This window comes from Hyperoodon ampullatus, assembly GCF_949752795.1.
Source record: "Hyperoodon ampullatus genome assembly, chromosome: 5".
Lineage (NCBI taxonomy): Eukaryota > Metazoa > Chordata > Mammalia > Artiodactyla > Ziphiidae > Hyperoodon > Hyperoodon ampullatus.
In genome coordinates this window covers 73,417,352-73,439,467 of record NC_136918.1, presented here as the reverse complement: position 1 = coordinate 73,439,467, position 22,116 = coordinate 73,417,352, and the positions used below count along the sequence as shown (strand labels likewise).

General features: G+C 47.1%; 1 pseudogene across 1 annotated transcript; it reads right to left on the bottom strand.

Annotated features, from left to right (window-relative positions):
* Positions 1 to 14,448: 14,448 nt before the first annotated feature.
* LOC307053017 (dipeptidase 2-like) lies at positions 14,449 to 18,848 on the bottom strand (annotated as a pseudogene). Its single transcript has 10 exons — positions 18,682 to 18,848; positions 18,229 to 18,355; positions 17,797 to 17,925; positions 17,441 to 17,582; positions 17,070 to 17,139; positions 16,773 to 16,949; positions 16,309 to 16,393; positions 15,565 to 15,640; positions 14,781 to 14,916; positions 14,449 to 14,681 (listed from the first exon to the last, which is right to left on the bottom strand). The product of its transcript is annotated as a dipeptidase 2-like (transcript).
* Positions 18,849 to 22,116: the final 3,268 nt, after the last annotated feature.

The window sequence follows — 22,116 nt, the reverse complement described above, 5'->3', positions numbered from 1 at the left end:
ACTAGAGAAATGCAAATCACAACTACAATGAGTCATCACCTCACACCAGACAGAATGGCCATCATCAAAAAATCTACAAACAATAAATGCTGGAGAGGGTGTGGAGAAAATGGAACCCTCTTACATTGCTCGTGGGAATGTAAATTGATACAGCCACTATGGAGAACACTATGGAGGTTCCTCAAAAAATTAAAAATAGAACTACCATACGACCCAGCAATCCCACTACTGGCATATACCCCGAGAAAACAATAATTTAAAAAGAGTCATGTACCACAATGTTCACTGCAGCTCTATTTACAATATCCAGGACATGGAAGCAACCTAAGTGTCCATCGATAGATGAATGGATAAAGAACATGTGGCACATATATACAATCGGATATTAGTCAGCCATAAAAAGAAACGAAACTGAGTTATTTGTAGTGAGGTGGATGGACCTAGATACTGTCATACAGAGTGAAGTAAGTCAGAAAGAGAAAAACAAATATCGTATGCTAACACATATATATGGAATCTAAAAAAAAAAAAAGTTTATGAAGAACATAGGGGCAGGACAGGAATAAAGTCACAGATGTAGAGAATGGGCTTGAGGACACGGGGAGGGGGAAGGGTAAGCTGGGACGTAGTCAGAGAGTGGCATAGACTAATATATACTACCAAATATAAAATAGATAGCTAGTGGGAAGCAGCCGCATAGCACAGGGAGATCAGCTGGGTGCATTGTGACCACCTAGAGGGGTGGAATGGGGAGCATGGGAGGGAGATGCAAGAGGGAGGAGATATGGGGATATATGTATATGTATATTCACTTTGTTATAGAGCAGAAACTAACACACCATTGTAAAGCAATTATACTCCAATAAAGATGTTAAAAAAAATTGGACTCTATGCTAAATAAATTTTTGGGAACACTTCTATGTGCCTTGACACTCAATTATTACCACTACCATGACTATCACCCTCGTTTATTGAGCACGTATGCCTTGCCTTTTATAAGGATGTTATTTTTTCTCCCACACCCCTGTGAGGTAGGTAGGTACCACTGCTTGCTGTGACAGGTGAGAAAAGACTCAAGACAGCTTAAGCGAAATCCAAGCTCCTGTGTAATCTGAACCTAGACCCATTTCAGAGCAAAGCTACAGGACTTCTTACTTTAAATAACGGTGACAACAAAAAACTACAAAAAGGTCAGGACAGGAGAAAACAGATTTTGGCCAACTTTTGATCACTCTGGAGAAGTCATATTCATGACACTTATAAAAGTAGAAGTGTAGAAAATCTAATCTTCATACTTATTTCTTGGGACTGTAAGAGTGAGTGATTTTTGGTTACAAATACACCATCATTAGTCATGACCACTTTTCTTTATTTGCAGGTGGTATACCTGGCAATCACATATTTTTGAGAAATTCCAGAGACAGTAGGTATTTACTGACAGGGAAGATATTTTCAGTCATTTTTAATACCATTATATTAGCAGGACTACATAGTATACTGTGTATATAGATGAATAAATAATGCACCAACTTTTATTCACAATGCTATAATCTGACCTTTGTTTGGTGACTTAATTAGCTGCTCTTGGCACTGTCCATGCAAATAGGTAAATAAAGAAATTCTTTCTTGATAAACATTCCAAGTACTCAAACTTTCCTGAAATTTGGACTATCTGAAGGGGATGTGAAAAATGGAAGTTGCAAGTATATTATATTTAATAACGGTGTTTTTTGAGAATTGTTTCACAAAAAGATTTAGTAAAGGTAGATTTTTAAAAACCATCTTTATTGGACTATAATTACTTTACAATGGTGTGTTAGTTTCTGCTGTATAACAAAGTGAATCAGCTATACATAAAAAATATGGAACGCTTCACAAATTTGTGTGTCATCCTTGCGCAGGAGGCATGCTAATCTTCTCTGTATCGTTCGGATTTTAGTATATGTGCTGCCGAAACGAGCACAGGTAGATGGTTTTTATTACTAAAAAAAGGCTAAAGATGATTCTCCAAGGCGTGGTTCCCATAAAGTCTTTTATGTACATCATAAAATTTGATTTCACATGGCACAATGTCCAAAACACATGGACTTTTGAGTGGAAGGTAAGCTTTCTTTTCAGGTTTCCCTCTGCACTTCTAATATTTTGGAATAAAATGAGGGAGGGTGGAGGGAGAAAGCTGATAACTTCTTTTACAAAGGAAAAACCTTTAAGGCCATCCATGTATTTTAAAACACCTTATTTAGACAAGGCCATACTGGAAAGTTTTGTATTAAAAATAGTACTCATCAAATAGATCCTTCTTTTAAAAAGCAGTGTGATTGCAGATTCTGTAACTGTAGCAATTCCTAACAAAAGACTTCTAATATCCTTCCTATCTTAAGTCTTATGATTTTCATAGACGTCTCAGTTATTCCCAATCAACATCACCACCCTTTTCCCCTATGGAAAAATTTCCCCCAACTGGCAAAGATCATCTTTAAGTATCTCCATAGAGTAGACTTCTAAAAAGAGAAATGAGAAATCTTTATGACTAAAGGACACAGAAGAGAAGAAATCACTTCCTAGTGCCATTTTTTTTCCTCTTCCCACCGGCCTCCCCGGCTCATCGAAATTATTTGCACAGTTGACACTGAGCCAGGTAGCTGGGGTTCTACTCATTGCAGAATGTTACTGGGCATTCATAAAAGGGTGGATTTTTTCTGCCTTCTCCTCTCCCTTCAGCTAACAATAAAACTCCAACCATCTTTAATAAATTTGGGTGATTTCAGCAGCAAGAGTACAGGCTGGGTCTGGACCGGCCTGGCAGGGGCTTTTCCTGACCCCGGCTGGTTAACCTCATTCATCCACTCCCCATGCCATCCTGGGTGCCTGCCACACTCCAGGCCCTGTGCTGGGCGTGGGGACACGGTGTTGAGTGAGGCACCTCTCAGCCTTCGAAGCTCTCGGGAGTGCGGTGGGGGACACGGAGCCCGGAGCAGAGAGAGTGACCAGAGTGTACTCTGGGCTCTCCAAGAGGAGAATGCGGGGAACTCACAGAAAAACGCAGTGAGGTCAGCTAACCCTGCCTGGAGGAGTTGAAAAACAGAACGAGGCGGTTTTGAGGTTCTGACACCCCTTCTTCCCTTTACCTGGATCCTCAAGCAGCCCCGTCCATCCGGCGCGTCCTTACCGGGCAGTCACTCACCACTTGCAAACCTAGTTCTGGCTCTGGCCGGCCCAGCCAACAACGGCTCTAGCACTTACCTCGGGGGAAAAGTCCATGCGGCTCCAGGCCCCTCACTTCACAAGCCCCCGCCCCCGGCGGGTCTCCTCGCAGCGCACGGATCAGAGCGCAGCGCACCGCTGGGAGCGCAGCGCCGAGTGCCGCCGACCGGGGAGACCGTGGGGCCAAAGAGGACCGTGGGAGGGACGTGAGGCGGCGAGGGCAGCCTCTGGCCTCCTGGTGTCCTGCAGGCGGGCGGCAACTCCCAACCCTCCTCGCCGCTATATAAACGCTTCTCCCCGCCCCGCGCCGACCCTTCCCCCGCCCCGGCGGCCCCCTCGCTGCGCGCGTCCCCCGGGAAGGAGGCGCAGCCGCAGGGAGGTGACGGAAGCGGTATAGGGGGTTCTTGGGGCTGTCACTGCCCTGCCAGCTTCTTCCCTATATGGAGCCTGTGCCTACAGCTGCGGACTAGGGAGTAAACTGAGGGCGGGGAAATTGGGGCGTTCAAGGTGCGCGCCTTCTCTGCACCCAACAGACGGGCAGCGCGCACGCTCTGAGTCATAGGTGCTCCGACTGTTGGAACTGCAGTCTCTTGGTGGCTTTGTCTGTGTTCTAGGATCTTCGTGCAAGGGACCCCGAGAGTCCTAGGTGGTGAGAACTGCTCCCTCTTGCCTGTGAACTCCCCAGAAACTGCACGCCCCAGGATGGAGGCCAAGCGCCATTGGGGTCCCCACTTGGAATTCAGGGTCTACAGGAGAGTATTCTTGACTCTATCATCTACTGACCTTTCTTCGCTGACTGTCCATTCATTTGTCTGTTCGTGTACTTGTTTCACAAATATTTGAGCACCCAGTATGTGTTACTAATTAGGTGCTTGCAATGCAAGTAGGCCTCTCAGCTTGCAGTCTCATTCGGGAAACAGGTGGAAACAGGAACCAGGGTGGTAATTGCTAGATGGGGTAAGCATGGCCATGAGAACACAGAAGAAGGGATCCTAATTCAACCTTGGAAGGCCAGAAGAAGCTTCCCTGAGGAACTTAAATTCAAACTAAAATCTAAAGAGTGAGACAGGCAGGAAAATGGGGAAAAGAGGGTCTCAGACAAATGGAACAGCAGCTGCAAAGACTGGGAAGACAGAGGAAGCACTGTCCCTCTTCACAGGAACTGTTTGTTTTTAAAAACTTGCTATTTACTGTCATCCTAAGTAAAGGAAAAAAGTTTTAAATGCAAAGAAAGACAAACTTCTAACTGGTAGAATTAGGATTGAATGCAGGCAGTCTAGCCCAGGAGGGTGCTTTTATATCATAAAGTGTCAACTTGGCAAGTTGACAAGTTCAAAACAGAGATGGTTCCCATAGAGTGGGGATTCCTCTGGAATCTGAGGCAGAACTTCAAGACGCAGTTAGACCATCACCAACTGTAATTTTGGCCAGGTCCTTAATTTTAGTTTCTGCCCCAGTGGAATGTAAATAATAAAGACACTTCTTATGCCTCCCATTGAGTGTTCATGTTCTGGTCCATAGGCTTGGTACAGCAGGTGGCTTCAGAATGGTGACTCTTCTCTGAGTTCCTTGGCTTTGGTACAAGGGAGAGTGCGATGACATTGGAAGCCCCCCCACCCCAATGCAAGCAAACTTTGGAACATCTCAAATTACTGCTTCTTTTACCTAAAATTACTAAGATTCAATAATTCAACTTTTCATATTCTCATATAGCATTAATATTGTTTAAAAGACTCTTCAAAACACAAGTATACTTTCCTCATCCCAGGATCATTATTGAAAGAGGCAGATGTGATTCCAGCTAGCAGGGTTTCTAGCCAGCTACTAGCTCACCCAAAGCTCGTTGTAAAAGTGTACCACACATACAAACAGTACCCATTTTATTATAGCCCCGTAGGAAATACCAGTTTGATAGAACAGCTTCTGGGATTCATAAGCCTCTGACTTATGGCCCAGCCAGAACCAATGATCATGTCTGTTCAATAATGTGAAGACTTGATAGCATTGCCTTAACAAAAAGTCAAGTTCCCCCAACATATTGTTTTTGGGTATCTCAAAACACTATCTTATATCCTGGATCTTTTGATGCCCAAACCAGTTTTCACAACTGGATCAAACTTTGACCAGCACCCAAAGAATAAGGCTTCCTTTCACTTAGACTAGAACAAAAAGACAGAGAAAGAAGAAAAGTCCTTGGATCTTGTCAATGCAAGTGGTTGCTGAAAATGGCCTCAGTTTTTCCCATTGTGCAACCCTTGATTTCTGAACCAGAGAAATGATGGGCAAGTGACCAGTGTTCTTTGCTGGATTCCCAGAGCTTTCTAAGTAACTTAAGTGGAAGTGTGGGTAGCATATGTGCTTGAATGGGTTTTTGGAACCCATGACAACCTCATTCAAACTGGTCAGGAATTTCATTAGAAGAATGGACAACACTTCACCTAACCCATAGACATGAGTGGTCTACCATGACAGTGCTGGGACCATGGGGCCCTTGTCCATTTATAGTTCAGTCTTTGGGAGAAGGTCAACGACTTTCCCCTTAGCTTGGGAAGATCCTTGTGGACTTCTCACATGTCTCCAGAACTCAATCCAGCTAGACTTTGACAGCTTAAACCCTCAAGTACTAAGGTTACTTTCTATTTGATCTTCCAAAGTCCAATCTTCTCCTTCACCACTCCACACCATCCAATTCATGCCAATTCATCTTTCATTCTTCTGACAGAGGGATCTTTCTAAACCACACGTCTGATCAATCACTGCTGACTTAATACCGTAAAGGGCTCCCCACTGCTTGCAGAGTTGAACCCAAACTCAAGGCCCTTTATCTCTCTTCCTATTCTTCCTTCTGGCTTCCTCTCCTGCCCTCCTGCCCCACTCCCACCACTAACTATGAACTCCGGTGCCCTAGAAATGATCCCCATTGCTTGATATCATGCTGCTTTCCTGTTTCCTTGCCTTTGCCAAGGCTGTTTGCTCTTCATTTATTTCCCCATTCATTCAGCAAAATATGTATTAAATATTTACTATGGGTCAGGCACTGTGAAGGATTGGAATCAGTTTTGTAATGATAACCTGTATTTTTTCATCATACATTAAAATAATATACTTAATGCAGGCATCTTACTTAGTTTACTAAGATCTATTTATTTATGAAACTTTTTTTTTTTTTTTTTTGTTACGCAGGCCTCTCACTGTTGTGGCCTCTCCCCTTGCGGAGCACAGGCTCCGGACGCACAGGCTCAGCGGCCATGGCTCACAGGCCCAGCCGCTCCGCGGCATGTGGGATCTTCCCAGACCGGGGCATGAACTCGTGTCCCCTGCATCGGCAGGCGGACTCTCAACCACTCACTGCGCCACCAGGGAAGCCCTATTTATGAAACATTTTTTCTTATTCTTTTGGGTTTTTTGTTTGTTTGTTTGTTTTTTGGCTGCACTGTGTGGCTTGTGGGATCTTAGTTCCCTGACCAGGGATTGAACGTGGGCCCTTGGCAGTGAAAGTACAGAGGTCTAATCACTGGATCACTAGGGAATTCCCAAACATGTTTTAAATACCTACTATGTGGTAGATACTGTATTAGTCATCAGGATGCAATTAGCCATGGTGTCCACACTTAGGACCTCAGAGCCTAGTATTGGAGATGAATAAGTAAGCTAATTATTAGTGTGATAGGGGTCTGTATGCACTGGGCACTACAGGAGGAATCCTGGGAAGAAAGTGATACTTGGGATAAATGTTGGACCTGGGGTTGAGTGAGGAAGATTGAGGGAGCAGCATGTATGAAAGCACGGAAGTCAATGGTGGCTGGACAATGGAGGGGCCTGGTATGAAGTGAGGATGGAGAAGGAGGTGGGGCAGCTGATGGACTGGATGTGGGTGAGTGCACGAGGAGTCTAGGATAACTCTCAGGTTTCTGGCTTGTAAATATATGGGACCAACACCATTTACTGAGATAGTGAACGGAGGAGGAGGAGGAGGTTTGAGTGGCGGGGGGGAAGAAAATAATTCTATTTTTGGTATTTTGAGTTTGAGATGCCTGAGAGCTGTCCCATTGGTGATGCTCAACGGCCAGATGGATACATATAGGTCCGGGGCTTAGAAGTGAGGCCACAACTAGAGACATGGATTTGGGTTCATCATAAAATTGGTAGTTGAAGCCACAGGAGTGTATGAGGTGATATATGAACAGTTCATTCATTCATCACTCATTGCAGAAAGATCCATTGAGTACCTATTATGCGGGAGGCCCTGTTCTACTTAAGGATACACCAGGGACCAAAGCAAAAAAGATTCCTGCTGTCCTGGTGTTTGAGAAAAGAAGATTGGGAGCACCTTATTGGATGACAGGGGAAGATTACAGTTTTAATAAAGTGAGAACGTGACTTTGGGACTTGAATGAAGATGAGAAATAAGTCCTGTGTGATATCTGAAGGAAGGGTGTTCCACACAGAAGAAACAGGCAATGCAAAGGTCCTGAGGCAGGAGCATGGCTAGTGCATTGGAGCAAAGGGAAGGAAGCAGTGTGGATGAAACAGGGTGAGGAAAAGGAGGAGAAGGAGGATGATGTCAGAAATGTAGTGGGAGGGGGACAGTTAGTGGGGAGCAATGGAGGGTTTTGAGCAGAGGAGTGACATAGTATAATTCCTGTTTATGAAGGGTGATAGACTGTAAGGGTACAGGGATTGAGAGCAGAGCCCTGGGAAATAACTGACATTGACGGGATGAGCAGAAGCAAAGGTTGTTTGGGGCAGTGAGAATGTTGTTGAAGGGTCAAATTCAGGTGAGCTTAAGGATGTTAAGATCTTAAGACTCTTCAGGAAAAGGTGACTAGTTGTGGAAGAATGGCTAGCAAGGCAAGAGGGGACCAGCGAGGAGCGCTGTCTCAAAGCCAGGGGAGGTTAGCTGTGTAGGAAGAGACTTGTGGATGGTGTCGTGGGTCGGAGAGTTCAGGAAGAAGGCTTAGGAGCATCTCTGGGATTTGGCAGTGCAGGGAGCCCTGTGACTGCTGCCATAGCAATGCGGGTGGGGGTGGAGCCAGAACTCGGTGTCCCACAGAGTGAATGGGAGACAAGGGGTTGCAGGAGAGTGGAATCTTTCAAGAAGATGGCGGCAAAAGAGGAGCTAGGGCAGTAAATTCACCAAGGCCTGGTACTGAGGGGATGTTCATCTTGTTGATGGCAGCATGGCTTTTCTCACCTGGAGACAAGTGGAGGAGAATTTTTATGTTCATCAAAGAGACCAGGAATGGAATCACATTACAGGCATTTTGAGTCCACACTTTTCAGAGTTTGCTACCTTTTTTTTTTTTAATCTTTTAAATGAAACCTAAGAATAAGCACACAATTATTAGGCTTACAGCAAACAGTCAGGAAGTGGGGTGAATTCTAGGACAATCTCTAATTGTACCTCAGGGATTCTAAAGCTGTACAGTAAAACCCCAAGGAGGGTAGGCAACTTTGGTTCTATCATCATTGGTGACTGGCTCTTGTCCCCCACCCATGCTGACTCTCAGACAAGTGCAGGCTCAGATTCTCTTGATGGGGATGAGAGGGAGGGAGAAGCCAGTTGGAAATGGCAGTTTTGTGGTAACTGGGAATTTTCCAGTTATGTGGTCAGTTGAAAACAGTATCATTTTCACTGTCTTTACTTTTGTGCCCTCTGAGACCACATAGAATGCCTAGAAACACTGGTTTTCATTAACTTAGCCATAATGTAACCCTGAATTTTATGCAGTTGGTTTTCAGACCCCATTTAGCATGTCATGGCAGATGTTTACTGGTGTGATTACTTACTTAGGGCGTGTGTTGAACCAGACAAAGAGAGAGATTTTTTTCCAAGCCTGGAGGTTTTGAATCAGCTGTGAAGTCACACTAGAGGAAGACTTTTCTCCTCATTCAGTCTCAATGCTTAGAAGCTGGAACAATTAAGCCAGATTCTCTCATTGTTTGATTTCCTCCTCTGGTACAATTCTGTGAGATGTGATTTCACTCTTATAGGCCATTAGGATAGAAAGAGGATTCAGCAGAAATTTTCTAAATCCTCTTCCCAAGACTGAGTGGTATGTTATTCATCTTTAAAGGGATAGAAAACGAAACCCACGATGGAGGAAAATTTCTCTCATCTTCCTGAAGAAAATGCAGTAGCTCCTCTAATCAAGAAAAACCGTAATCCTCCAAGGACGGCAAGGGAGGAGCAGCTGGGCTTTGTGAATTTGACCACTGACCCCAACATTTATCTTGTGGCAACTTTCCCTTATAGATGTAGCTGTTACCAACAAGTGCCTCACCTTAACCCTTTGGCCCAGGAGGAGGGCCAAATTAATTTCTGGATCACATTCAAGAAAGGCCAAGACAGCCCTTCAGGGATGTCTAAAGACTCAGGAGAAAGAAAAATAACATCAACAAGTAGTCAACCCCAGGTGGGAAGGATCCTTTACAGAGGGGGAGACAGACATGGAGAGGCAAGACTTAACAGATTGTTGAAGCCAAGACTGTAATTCAGGAAATGAACCAGGAAGTGAATTTGGGCACAATGTACAAACAACCAAGCAACCCGACATACGAGGTGTGGGGGTAGATTGTGTTTCTAAAGGTGGTTTCAGCCATACCTCTCACGTTTTTGTCTCTGCAATTCGAGTAAACACCATTACACTGTCTCCTATGTGCAAGCGTGAATACTGTCCTGGTTTGCCCTCCTCCTTCCTCTCAAAAGCAGATCCCTGAGACGGGAATCATGTGCATGGTGTTTGTTTGGGAGATGATCCTGGGAAACACTGCTAAGGGAGTGAGATGGGAAAGAGAAGGCCAAGTTTTGGCATACATTTTGAGTCTTTTAGTGTAAAGTATATAGCAATTCTATGTTTGTAGCAGTTTTTAATACCTTAATAATAGACTGGAATGAGATCCAGAAGGCAATTAGTAAATGGAGAACTTCAATGAACTTTGTTAGAGGAGCAACATCAATTGACATTACTGCAACTGGTAATTTTTCTGTAAGAAAGGGTGAATAAATAAATAAACATTGCAGTTTAAATTTTTTTTTCAGCAAAGTTCTTTTAAGGAATAATCTGCATTTCCCCCCAAAGTCTCACAAAATGCACTCCTTCTTGTATATTATTTCCATCCCAAGATCTCTTGTGTTAGATTTTGTTGTTATTAAACTTTGGATATGGTGTTCTTCTCCCACTCTTTTCCCTCCAGATTTTGAAGAAGTTTAGATGTATTGTGATTAGTCACCCATTCTCTGGGTGCAAAATTACACATATTCATAGACACACACAAGTACACACACACACGCACATGTACACACACACTTCCTATAGAGATTCAGTTTTCAGAGGCTGCAGTTTCTCGGGACAAAACCAAAATTTCTCTCTTCAGTAGTTGCAGGAATGATGGGAGAAAAATAGTTATTGCCATATATAAAACTAAAATTTTCCTAAAGAAATGGAACACGCAGTAAATGCATCCAAAGTGCAAGATTTATTTCCTATGACTTAAACTTGGTGTTTATCTGGTCAGTAGTTTGCCAAGAGCAGGGCCTCAGAAAACTATCTCTTTGTAATTAAAACTTTGAGAAGAGATGCAGAACTTGCGAGTGTAATTCCCTCCTACACACACACTATGCCTTCTCCCCTTTTTAGCTGATCTCTTCAAGTTAAAATTAGGGAGGTGAGGAGGAAATGATATATGTACATTTTTTTTTTCTGTTGAAATTGTGGACTCTCATGAATTCTAAGCTGGGAGTGATTTTCTATTCCTTGGGGAGAATTCTAAACTATGTCTCTTCATTTATCAGTATTAAAGTTCAGAGCAGTTTCTGTTACTGTTATTACTAAGGGAACACTACTCAAAGGTGGAAAAAGTTCACAGTTCCCACTGTAGCTGTCTTGAGGAGTGGATTACTGAATAGAGGAGAATATTAATTAGCAATCAGAAGTATATGTCATGACATTATTTCCATTTTTTTTCCAGGAATGAAGATTTTTCTATGTCTGTGCTCAGACTCACAGATGATGAAATTTAAAAAATACTTTGAGATTATCTAGTCCAACTTCTTCCTTTTCCTCGAGAAGTAATGGAGGTGCAGGGAAGGCATTCAAGGTCACATAGCAGTTGGTGGCATAGCTAAGCCCCAACCTACTGTTCCCCTGATCTCTCCTCTATGATCTCCTGCTTCCTCACCTCCAAAGATGCCTGTGTCCATTTCTAAGCCTGACTTTCCAGCCTCCCATCAATTCTATGGGCCTCTAGGGAATTCCCTGGCAGTCTAGTGGTTAGGATTCCATGCTTCCACTGCAGGGGGCCCAGGTTTCATCCCTCATCAGGGAACTAGGATCCCACAAGCCACATGAGGTGGCCCCTGCAAAATTCTAGGCTTCTAATGTCCTTCCTTTGCATTCTTCTTGATTTAACCCATCCAGGATTATTTTCTGTCACTTGCAATGAAAGAACCTATATACATGTTTGCTCACAAGAGTAATGAAATAAATCTATACTAAAGCAGTGACACAATTTCACTTATTAAACTGGCAAAGATTTTTTGAAATGAATGGTACTATCCACCTTTGTTAAGATTTGGGAAAAATGACTGCTATGATTGCTGCTGGGAGTGTAAATTGATGCAATCCTTCTGGAAGACAAGGCAATATATATTAAAAAAACATAAATGTTCACATTCCTTGATTGAGTCATTTTTAAATTCTGTATAAAGACTTAGATGCTGGGATATTTATAAAAGTGCCATTTATAATTGGGAAAAATTAGAAACAATATACATAACTTGGGTGACCATACAATGTATTATCCAAAAGGGGACAATTTTGAGTGAAAGAGGGCACTATTAAAATTATACCAAGGCAAGAGGCATAAACCAAGAGGCAAATCAGTATGATCATAGTCACCTTATCTATAACCAATGATCAGGGAGGGTGGTACCATGAGGGTACTCTACATCCACATAACAGAATTCAGGCAAGCTATTAAAAGTGATGGTATATTAAAATTATATATTTATTTAGATCTTTTTCTGGAACATTGTTTCACTCCATTGATTCACCTTTGTCTTTTTGTACCTATTTAAAAATTTTTTGGCTTTATAGTATGTTTTACTATATGGTAAACAAATCGCCCAATGTTAGTTTTTAAAACAATTCTTCCAGATGAAATCTACAATAATTATCTCAAGTTCCTTGCCCACCCTTCCTCCAATTTTAAATTATATAATACTTCAGGGAGAAATGACATTTTAACATATTCTGTCTTTTAAGAATACAGAATGTATCTACTTTTGCTTTCTTTCTTATTGCTCAGTGGGATTTTATAGTTCCTCTATATTTCTTGTTATATTTATGCCTAGGTATTTTATATTGTTGTTATTGTAAATGTTATCCCCTCATTACTTGTAAAAAAAAAGGTTATAGATTTTTGTACTTCTGTATAACCAGTCATCCTACTGAACATCTTTTCAATTTAATAGCATTACATTATATTTTTCTTGGGTTTTCTAGATAGATAAGCACATTATCTGAAAATAATAATAATTTTGCTTCTTCCTTTCTCATTTTGTTTTATTGGCCCATTGTATTTGTCAGTATTCCCTGAATGAAGTTTAGTAATAGTTGCATTTTCACGTGGCACTGCCAGATGCTGCAGGAGAGCAGCTCTGCTCCCTTATGCTGCTTGCGTGGCCCAACAGTATCAGCGGGCACATGTAGCCTACACAGGGACTGCCCATTGAGTGTTAGACTCAGGTGCCCAAAAGGGATTGCATTTCTGGACACTATAAGTCTGAAACAATTAAAGGGGCTGTTCAAGAGACAACAAAGAATGAGGATGAGGTTAAATGACAAGGATCATCTCCTACCTAGGGACACTCCTGGAAGACAGGGAGAGAGAGATGCTTTGTGTAATACATAGAAACAAACTCAGAGACTCAAACAAAATGAGGAAACAAAGAAACATGTTCCTAATGAAGAAAAAGGATAAAACCCCAGAAAAGAGACTTCCTTGGTGGTCCAGTGTTTAAGACTCCATGCTTCCACTGCAGGGGGTGCATGTCCAATCCCTGGTCAGGGAACTAAGATCCTGCATGCTTCACAGTGTGGCCAAAAAGTTAAAAAAAAAAACAAAACAGAAAAAAACCTTGATGAAATGAAGATAAGTAGTTCACCTGTTAAAGAGTTCAAAATGGTCATAAAGATGCTCACTTGACTCAGGAGGAGGATGAATGAACAGAGTGAGAACTTCAACAAAGAGATAGAAAACATAAGAGAGTACCAAACAGAAGTCACAGAACTGAATAATACAATAACTGAACTGAAAAATACACTAGAAGGATTTAACAACAGACTGGATGAAGCAGAAGAACAGATCAGCAACCTGAAAGACAGAGTAGTGGAAATCACCCAAATAGAACAGCAAAAAGAATAAAAGAATTTTAAAAATGATGATAACTTAAGGGACCTGTGGAACAACAACAAGTGTACTAATTTGCATTACAGAGGTCCCAGAAGGGGAAGAGGAAGAGAAAGGGGCAGAACACATATTTGAAGAAATAATGGCTGAAAACGACCCTAACCTGGGGAAGAAAACACATCCAGGTCCAGGAAGCATAGAGAGTCCCAAACAAGATGAACCCAAAGAAAGCCACACCAAGACACATTATAAATGAAATGTCAAAAGTTAAAGATGGAGAACATTAAAAGCAGCAAGAAAAAAAGAACTCATTATACACAAGGGAATACTCATAAGACTATGAGCTTATCTTTCAGCAGAAACTTTCCAGGCCAGAAGGGAGTGGTACAATTTATTCAAAAGTTCTGAAAGAAAAACTTCCAACCCAAAATTCTCTACATGGTAGAGTTTTCATTCAGAATTGAAGGAGAGATAGAGAGTTTTCCAGAGAAGCAAAAGCGAAAGGAGTTTATTACCACTAAGCCAGCCTTACAAGAAATGTTAAAGGGACTTCTTTAAGCTGAAAAGAAAAGGCCCTAAATAGAAATAAGAAAATATATGAAAGAAAAACTCACTGGGTGGAATTGGTGAACTGTGTGGAAGGAGCGGGACCTGTAGAGCTCAGCAGCAGCGAGGTACAAAACAAAGAATCACTTTGCACAAAGCCAGAAGGGATACATTGAAAGAATGATCAGAAAAGAATAATACATAGGAAATGTTTGTGCTCGCATGCAAGGAAACTTTGTGGGGTATCTGTGGCTGCCAAAGTGACATCTGGCAGGATTAACTGGATCACCAGAGCCAAACAATGAGGACTGGGAAAGCAGCAATAACTGTGAGGCCTGGGAATAAGTGGGGGCAAGATTTTGAGAATTCCCACGAACTTCAGCTCTGGTTAGTTTCTGGTCTGGAGCCAGATCTTCTCTCTGATGCAGACGTGGGAGGAAGGAGCGGCAAGAGCTGCCCAGCTGCTCATCTGGGAAGGCATCCTCCAAGGGACTCTGTCCCTCGTTCTCCTCCCGTACCTGGAGGCGCAGTCAGCGGGAAGCACCGCTCACAGCACCCCCGCATACACCTGCTCAGACCACCTGCTCAGAGCTACTCTTTTGCCCAGCCCAGCAGACCTGTTCCACCTGTCTGAAGACCCACCGCACCTTTCCTCGAAGCACACCCCAGAGCTCTTCCTCACTCCAGCCACGCCCCAGCAACTCCTCTATCAGTACCGGGTATATGGACACATCCTCCAGCCCCTGTGGGAACCTGTGTGGCTGCCAGCCAGCCAGCTATTGGGCCTCAGACCTGTTCCCTGGTCCTGAGTCAGAACCAAAGCCCTATATGTCCAGGGTCCACTGAACCCCAGCCCTGGTCAGATATGGAAAATGGAGACTTGGAGAGAGTAAATGATTCACTCTTGCTCTTCATCCTTCAGAGGAAGGCCCCCCAAACGCCTCGACTATTCATCAAAAGTCATTGAGTTGTACTGTTAAGATCTACGCCTTTCACTGAATGCAATTTTTGCCTCCATTTATAAAGAGAAGGAAAGCTTTTTAAGAATTGGGGTGACCCCCTGCATGCATAGACCCAACTGCAGGCAGAGAAGATGGTCAGCTCGGCCCAGACCTTGCTAAGAGTCTGCTCAGAGGCCGTGGGTCTGCTGGCACTGGATGGGCGCAGATGCTGGGCAGATGAGCTCTGTGTGGTGTTTTAGACAAATATGATCACCTAGAGTAGGGTCAAACAGACAGGAGAGCCCAGGAAGCAGACCCTGGGAGAGGGGAGATACCAGTTGGGCCAGCACACCTGAGGCTATGGTCAAGTCCATGAGGACCACGGTGTGGTGGGCATGGTGGCTGTGAAAGCCCCACTGCTGCCCAGCCAGCCCGAGACAAGCCACGGGGAAGCACCCACCGGCCAGCCCAGTCATAATCTCTGCCAATCCCGATGAACTTGCATCCAATGACTGCCCTGATGTGGTCGAAGTGATCTGAAGAATGGAAAGTCAGCAGTGTGGGGCTTCTAGGGCAGGGATGGGGGTGATGACTGGCCTCTGTTGATTCCCCTTTGTGCAGCCTGTAGGCCAAACAGGCCAGTTCCTTCATGGCCTGGCACCAAGAGTACCAACTAGAGGGCCCTGAGGTTTGATCTGAAGTGATCCCAGCTGGCTCTAGATTGGACTTCAGATTTGGAGTGGACCCCAGAGCCCCCTGTTTGGGCCATTTCCCACCCAAGGTTCACCCTACCTCCCAGTCTCCTTGAGAACCTGTGGGGGCTCCTTTCCCCGGGTGTGGAGGATGAGAGAGGAACAAGAGTACAACTGATGAAGACCCCAGAGACCTAAGGAGCTGTCCAGTCCCTTGGTCAGAGGTAGGGGCAGTGTGCTTTAGGAGCTCCTGCAGAGGCACAGATGGGCAGCACCTGGGCTCTGTGTCTGACAACCTCCCTGATACCCATCAGTATCGCAGTTTTGATTCTGTGGCTCCAGTTCCACATGGAACCAAGGTGCTGTGTACCGCCCATTATTGGGTTTTTGGGAGATGTACCTATTGCCAACAGGTAGGTTAAACGACTGGGGCTCTTCTGAAGTCCTCCCCAAATTTGGACCCAGCTTCAGCTCCAAATCAGAGTTTTCAGAGAGCCCAGGGTGAGGCTCACCTGCTACAGTAGACACATTGGCTAACGGGTTGCACTGCAGCACCTGCATGGACAAGGACACCATCACGATGCCACCGTTCTTCTTCTGCAGGGGCGGACCGGTGGACAGTCAGCTTGGCCCCCAGCACAGCCACCTGCCTGTTCACTCTCTCGGCCCCTGTAAGGAAGGTGTTCAGCCCTGGCTTTGAGGTCAGAGTCATCTCCTCTCTGGGTCTGTGTGAATGGAGGAGCTGCAGCCCAGGTCTGGGTGGTGTCTTGGCCCTGGGTTTCCGGGTTTGGAGGAGTATCTTACCACCTAGACCCCCATCTAGGGCTCAAGAGTTCAGGGACTGTGGACCGTGGGTTTTGGGGGCAGAAGATATTTAACCTGGGGTTTGAGGAAATTGAGGGAGAAGAGGCTCAGGTTCAAGGGCTCCTGGTTTGAACCTCTTGCTTTAGGTATGAGGGCCAGGGCAGTCTCTCACCAGAAGCTGCAGGATATCATCAGGAACATTCCGAGTGTTCTTGCACACCCCCCGGGCAGCTGAGTGGGAGAAGATGACAGGTGCCTGTGACACTTCTAGGGCTCTCTGTGCCACAGCATCCGAGACATGGGACAAGTCCACCGTCAAAACCAGGCGGTTCATTTCTGCCACCACCTTCTGCAGGGACAGGATGGGGAGAGGGCATGAGGGCTGCATTTATCTTGTGTGCATTTATCTGTAGGGAACAGGCGGGGTTGTACATTCATGTGGGGCAGGGTATGGAACCCGGGTGCTTACCTCGCCAAAGCCGGTCAGCCGACTGACATTGCTGTAGAAGGGGTGGATACCCTTTGCTGAGCTCTGTGCCCTGCAGGATGGCCAGGAGGCAGTCTGACTGGTGGTCATGACTTAGCTACAAGAGTCTAGAAAGAGGTTCTGTCAAACCATCTACACCTGCAACTCCCTGGTGCAAGAGGAGGGACCCAAACTGGGCTGTGCCTGGCAGTAGGAGGGCCCTTCTGGGGATTCAGTCTTGTTCTGCAAGCCTCCATTCCCCTCCCCACCCCAGGTTCAGGGCCAGATCCCAGGGGTAAACTTGCTTTGGGCCCCAACGTGATCTTGGGCAGATCCCTGCCTCACTGGGCCCTTACCATCTGCACTGTGCTCACCAGGGCATGTTGCAGGTGTGGGTGAGTGTCACATAGCTCACACCCAGCGCATAGAAGGTACACAAGATGGAGAGGCTACGGTCCAGTGAGTGGCCGCCCTCCACACCAATGAGGCAAGCCAACTTCCGGGTATTGTTGAGAGCTGGGGGCAAGTAGGTCAGATGATCATTTTCAGAGGCAGAGGTAGCTTACTGAAGTCCCTAACACCTACCACCACCAGTCTGTTTACCTTTTGTTTTGACTGTGCCGCGCAGCATAAGGGCTCTTAGTTCCCCCACCGGGGATCAAACCCGAGCCCCCTGCAGTGGAAGCGTGGAGTCTTAACCTCTGGACTACCAGGGAAGTCCCCCGTCTACCATTAACTGAGGTCACAACTCCAGCTCAGAATAGCAGGCACACATGAGGTGGATGAGGTCAATTTGCTCCAGGGTGAGGTGCACAGCATCCCGTTCATGGGTCTGGCATGGGACGTAGGCTGACCAGAACTGAGGGAAGGCCAGGGCTTAGTTTGGGCTTTGGAATTCCTTGGGCTTCTCATCGCCTCCTCAGCTGGCACAGCACTCACTGTGCCCAGAAGTCACATGTAATGCGTTGTTTTTTCTGTGGTACTTGGAAGCCCGTCAGGTGGGCTCACTGTGACCCCGTAGCCCCCAGCATCCATGGCATGGCACTTTCTAGGTCACTATGGTAACTTAGCTCCAATGTGACTAACCTGTGGTCTCTGAGGCCCCCAAACTGCCCCACATTCCCCAGCAGCCATGGTGGTACCTTGTGTGTCCCTTTGGTACCTGGGCACCCACGAGACCGTCTTTCAGCCTGTCAAAGCTGGTCTGGCCATGGCTGAAATTGCACAGATTAACATGCTGTAGCCCATTGTGGTAAAACTGCCTCAGGACCAGGGGCATGTTGTTGTGGCTGGAGGGAGGTCAAGGCAAGTGGGTGGGCTTCTTAGGTCTTGGGATCAGGTAGGACACATTGCCTGGCCTGGGCCAGCCTGAGGGTCCGCCACCTCACACTGTCACACAGACTATACTAGGAGCAGCTGAGGCCTGAGCTGAGGGGTTCCCACCAGGGAGGGGATGACAGAGAAGGGGAAGGGCATCCATAGATGATGGAGAGGACATCCAGGGGTGGTGTGAGGGAGCCTCCCCACTAGCTCTGCATGCTCCGGACCTCCTCCCCTGCCCAGGGCCAGGCTAGGCCCCCACCGGCCCCCAGCAGCCCGCACACACTGCAGCCACCCGTCCACAAGCAGGAAGTCCCGCATCAGGGCCCGTGTGCTCTCCCGCGGACTTGGGGTGCTGGAGGTGCCCGGCGTGGTCTGCACGCGGGTTACCGGCAGCAGCAGCAGACCCAGCAGGGGCAGCAGACACAGCAGAGGCCGCTGGCTGCGTGCGCGGGGACCTTCGAGGCCCCCGGGGCCGCAAGCTTCGCAGGGCCAGGCAGGCCTGCAGAGGCGGGTCTGAGAGGGGCGGGCGATGGGGTTCTGCCTGTCGACACAGGCCACCCAGCGGTGCGGCCTCGCAAGGGGGGCGGGGTGTGGGAGGGGATACGGAGTCACAGGACCCTGCAACCCGTGTGAGGAGAGCCATGATCCGCGAAGCCCGGCAGCCACAGGGCGGCACTGCCCTCCCGCCCCCTGCTCAGAGGCAGCTCCCGTGGGCTAAGCTGGCCTCTGCTGAGAGCTCACTCGCCTCCCATCGCGGGGTCCCTCCGCCCCTGCCCCTCTTCCCACTCCCACTGCTCCGAGGGGGCGCCCTAGGTTGCTCTCCCCCGCCTCTAACCTTCCTGTCCAAGCTGGGGGGCTTCTCTCAGAGGGCCACCTTCAGCCCGAGGCCTCCCGGGAGCACACCTCGTCCCCATCTGCCTGCAGCTGGCCCCGCCCACCCCAAGGGCTGCGTGCGAGTGTCTCTGTGGCCACAAGTGCTCTGGGCTCCCGGTTCCCCAGTACTGGGCCATGGGGGCTGGTGTGGGGGAAGAGATAGTTTCTGGAAGTGTGTGTGGGGGTAACCATGTGAGCTCTGGATTCAGGAAGGGGCCCTCTGCCCCCGACCTTCTCTCTCCACCTACTTGACTCCCCAACCTGCATGACCATTCTCTGGGGACTTCAACCAGCGCCTGGGAACTATCAGGAACCTCCCCCACTTCTGTCAGCCAGCCTCAGGAAAGAGCACTCTCAGGAGTCGCTACACCTCCCCAGGGCCTGAATAGAGGGACTTTGGGGATGTGAACTGAACGACCTTCTGGGGAGAGTCAGCGACCCTTTTACTCAACAGAGCAGGAACCCAGTCAGTAGGCTATTTGAGTGGAAGGAAATGAAGTTGTTTCCACGGCAGCAAAGCCCCCACTGCAACAACCTTCGTCCCAGAGCTGGTGGCCAACCTTCTGGCCAGGATCTCTCCTACCTCAGCGTGGAAGGCCCGGCCTCATGGAGAAGTATAGGTTCTGATGAAAGACCTGGCACCTGGGTTCTGCTGCTACACTTGCCTTATCTGGTGGCCCTTGTGGCTCTAGCTTTCCCAGAAACCTCAAGGGCTAAGTGTCTGTGCTTGCTCAGAGGTCTCATGCCATTCCCCATTTCCAGCCTCAAGCCCTCCCCCAGCTGCCTCTTCTAGGGATGCCCTCCCCTCCAACACACGCACACACGCACACACACACACACACATACACATACACACACACTGGGGATGTGCCTTCTCACAGAAGCTCAGCCAAACTCCTTCATCCCCAGCCTCTCAAGTTTTTGCTCTGATCCCTGGCACCCCCTGGAGCTGTTCCACCTTTGGAACCTTTCCCGGGTGGCAGGAGTGCCTAGCACAGGGGTAGTGACCTAAGTCTGAGCACTGGCGACCCTAGAAATCTGTTACAGTAAAACATTTTATTGAGCAGTAAGGGACACCACTGGGGACAGAAAGGGCTGGCAATAAAGGAGCATGTGAACCTCGGGGCAGGGTGCGTGCTGCTTGACTCTCCATCCTGTTCTTGCTTCAGGGAGCAGGCCTTCCTGGGTCTCTCTATCCTGCCTCCTGAGACCCCAGGCAGGAGACTCTTTGGGAAGCCACAGATTGCTGCTTTCCATTTCAAAAAGCCCAGCTGCCCCCTGCTTTGTGGTGGTGGCTGCTGACAATGGCTCAGGGCAGGAGCCCATGTGGTAGACTGCTAAGGCTTCTCTGCACCCTGTCTCTGCTCCTGCATCCTCCTCAGCTCGCAGAGTGTACACTTTACTTTCTTCAGCTCACAAAGGGGCCCCTGAGGATCGAGCAGAGGAAGGTCAGGTTTTCTTCCAGGCCAGCTTCAGCCCTGGGATGTTCAGGGCAGACTCTCATTTCAAACCTCAGTTTCTGAGGCTCCTGGCTTATGGCCATTTAGTGTGTGCAAGGAGGCTCCTGGCTGAGGAAGGCTCAGACAGAATGACGCACGTTCTAATCTGTGGCAGTGGGCAGTGGGGGGACGGGAGGGATCACTGCAGGAAGAGGCCTTCTCTGCCTTAGGCAGTTAAACCATTGCCCTCTCTTCAGAATGGCTCAGCCAGCAAGATTCTGTGGAGTCCGCCTCCTGGCACCATGCTACAATTGCTGGATTTAGGGTCTGGAGCAACCGAGATCTTTGTCCGACCCTTCCGGAATGTGCTTTCCCTTGGGAGCACGTCTGGGGACTGGCTTCTCTGCTTCCACCTTTGCTGGCATGGCCAAAGGAGCATCACAGTAGGCCTGGTAGCCACCAACCAGGCAGTATGTCTCCCCATGCTAGCCCATTGTGTTTCTCCACACCCTGGGTTGAGGACATGGTAGTGACCAGGTGTAGGAGGAGAAACGGGAGCCACTGCTGCTGCAAAGAAAATCAGAACTGATCAGTCATTTCTGCTGTGCACAGTCTCCTGCCAGAATTTCCCTCTCTCATGTCTCTCCCAGTTTCTGGCTGAAGACATTTAATCTACTTGACATCCAAAACACAGCCTTGGCCCATCACCTCTATGAGTCCCTAGAGAAGGGACACTGGCTGCAAAAGCAATTCCTAGAGCCTACAGCTGCAGCAGGTGAGGTAGTCTCTTCACCGTTTCCAGGGAAAACAGTAGAACCCAAAAGTAATTGCAATCATGATCCTCTCCATCTCTCCCTTCCACAACAGAGAAAACATTTCTTGCAGTGTGTCACTTCTGAGGCTTTAATGGAAACGTCTTTCAAGTTTTGGAAAAAGATAAACTAATATAAATTGGTTAAGGACCCCTCCCAGCTTGGCAACCCTTCTTGGGCCCCATTTATACTGCCTGTTTCAACCACACTGAACTCTAGCCCTCTGATACTTTTATCTAGATTAGAACAAGGCCAAATACTGAGGCAGAGTGATCAGGAGACTCAGAACCGGGTTCTGGGTACCAAGTGTAGGCTCACATCCACCCAGCCTCCTGGGACACCATCAGCTCAGCCCTCCAGTCTCACTAGCACTTCATCACCCCCCTTGGTTCCTCCAGTATTCCCATGAATATGGCACCACCCTCTCCCCTAGTACTCAGCAGCTCAGCATGGGATGTGTCTGAGGGGACCGGTATAGATGTCTACATGACAGCACAGAGGTGCCTGGGTTTGAAGGTGTGGTTCAAGAGTGGCCCTCTTCCTCAAACTGCTCCATTTACCATTTGCCAAGAAAAATGCACTTGTCTTTTGCTAAGAGACCAA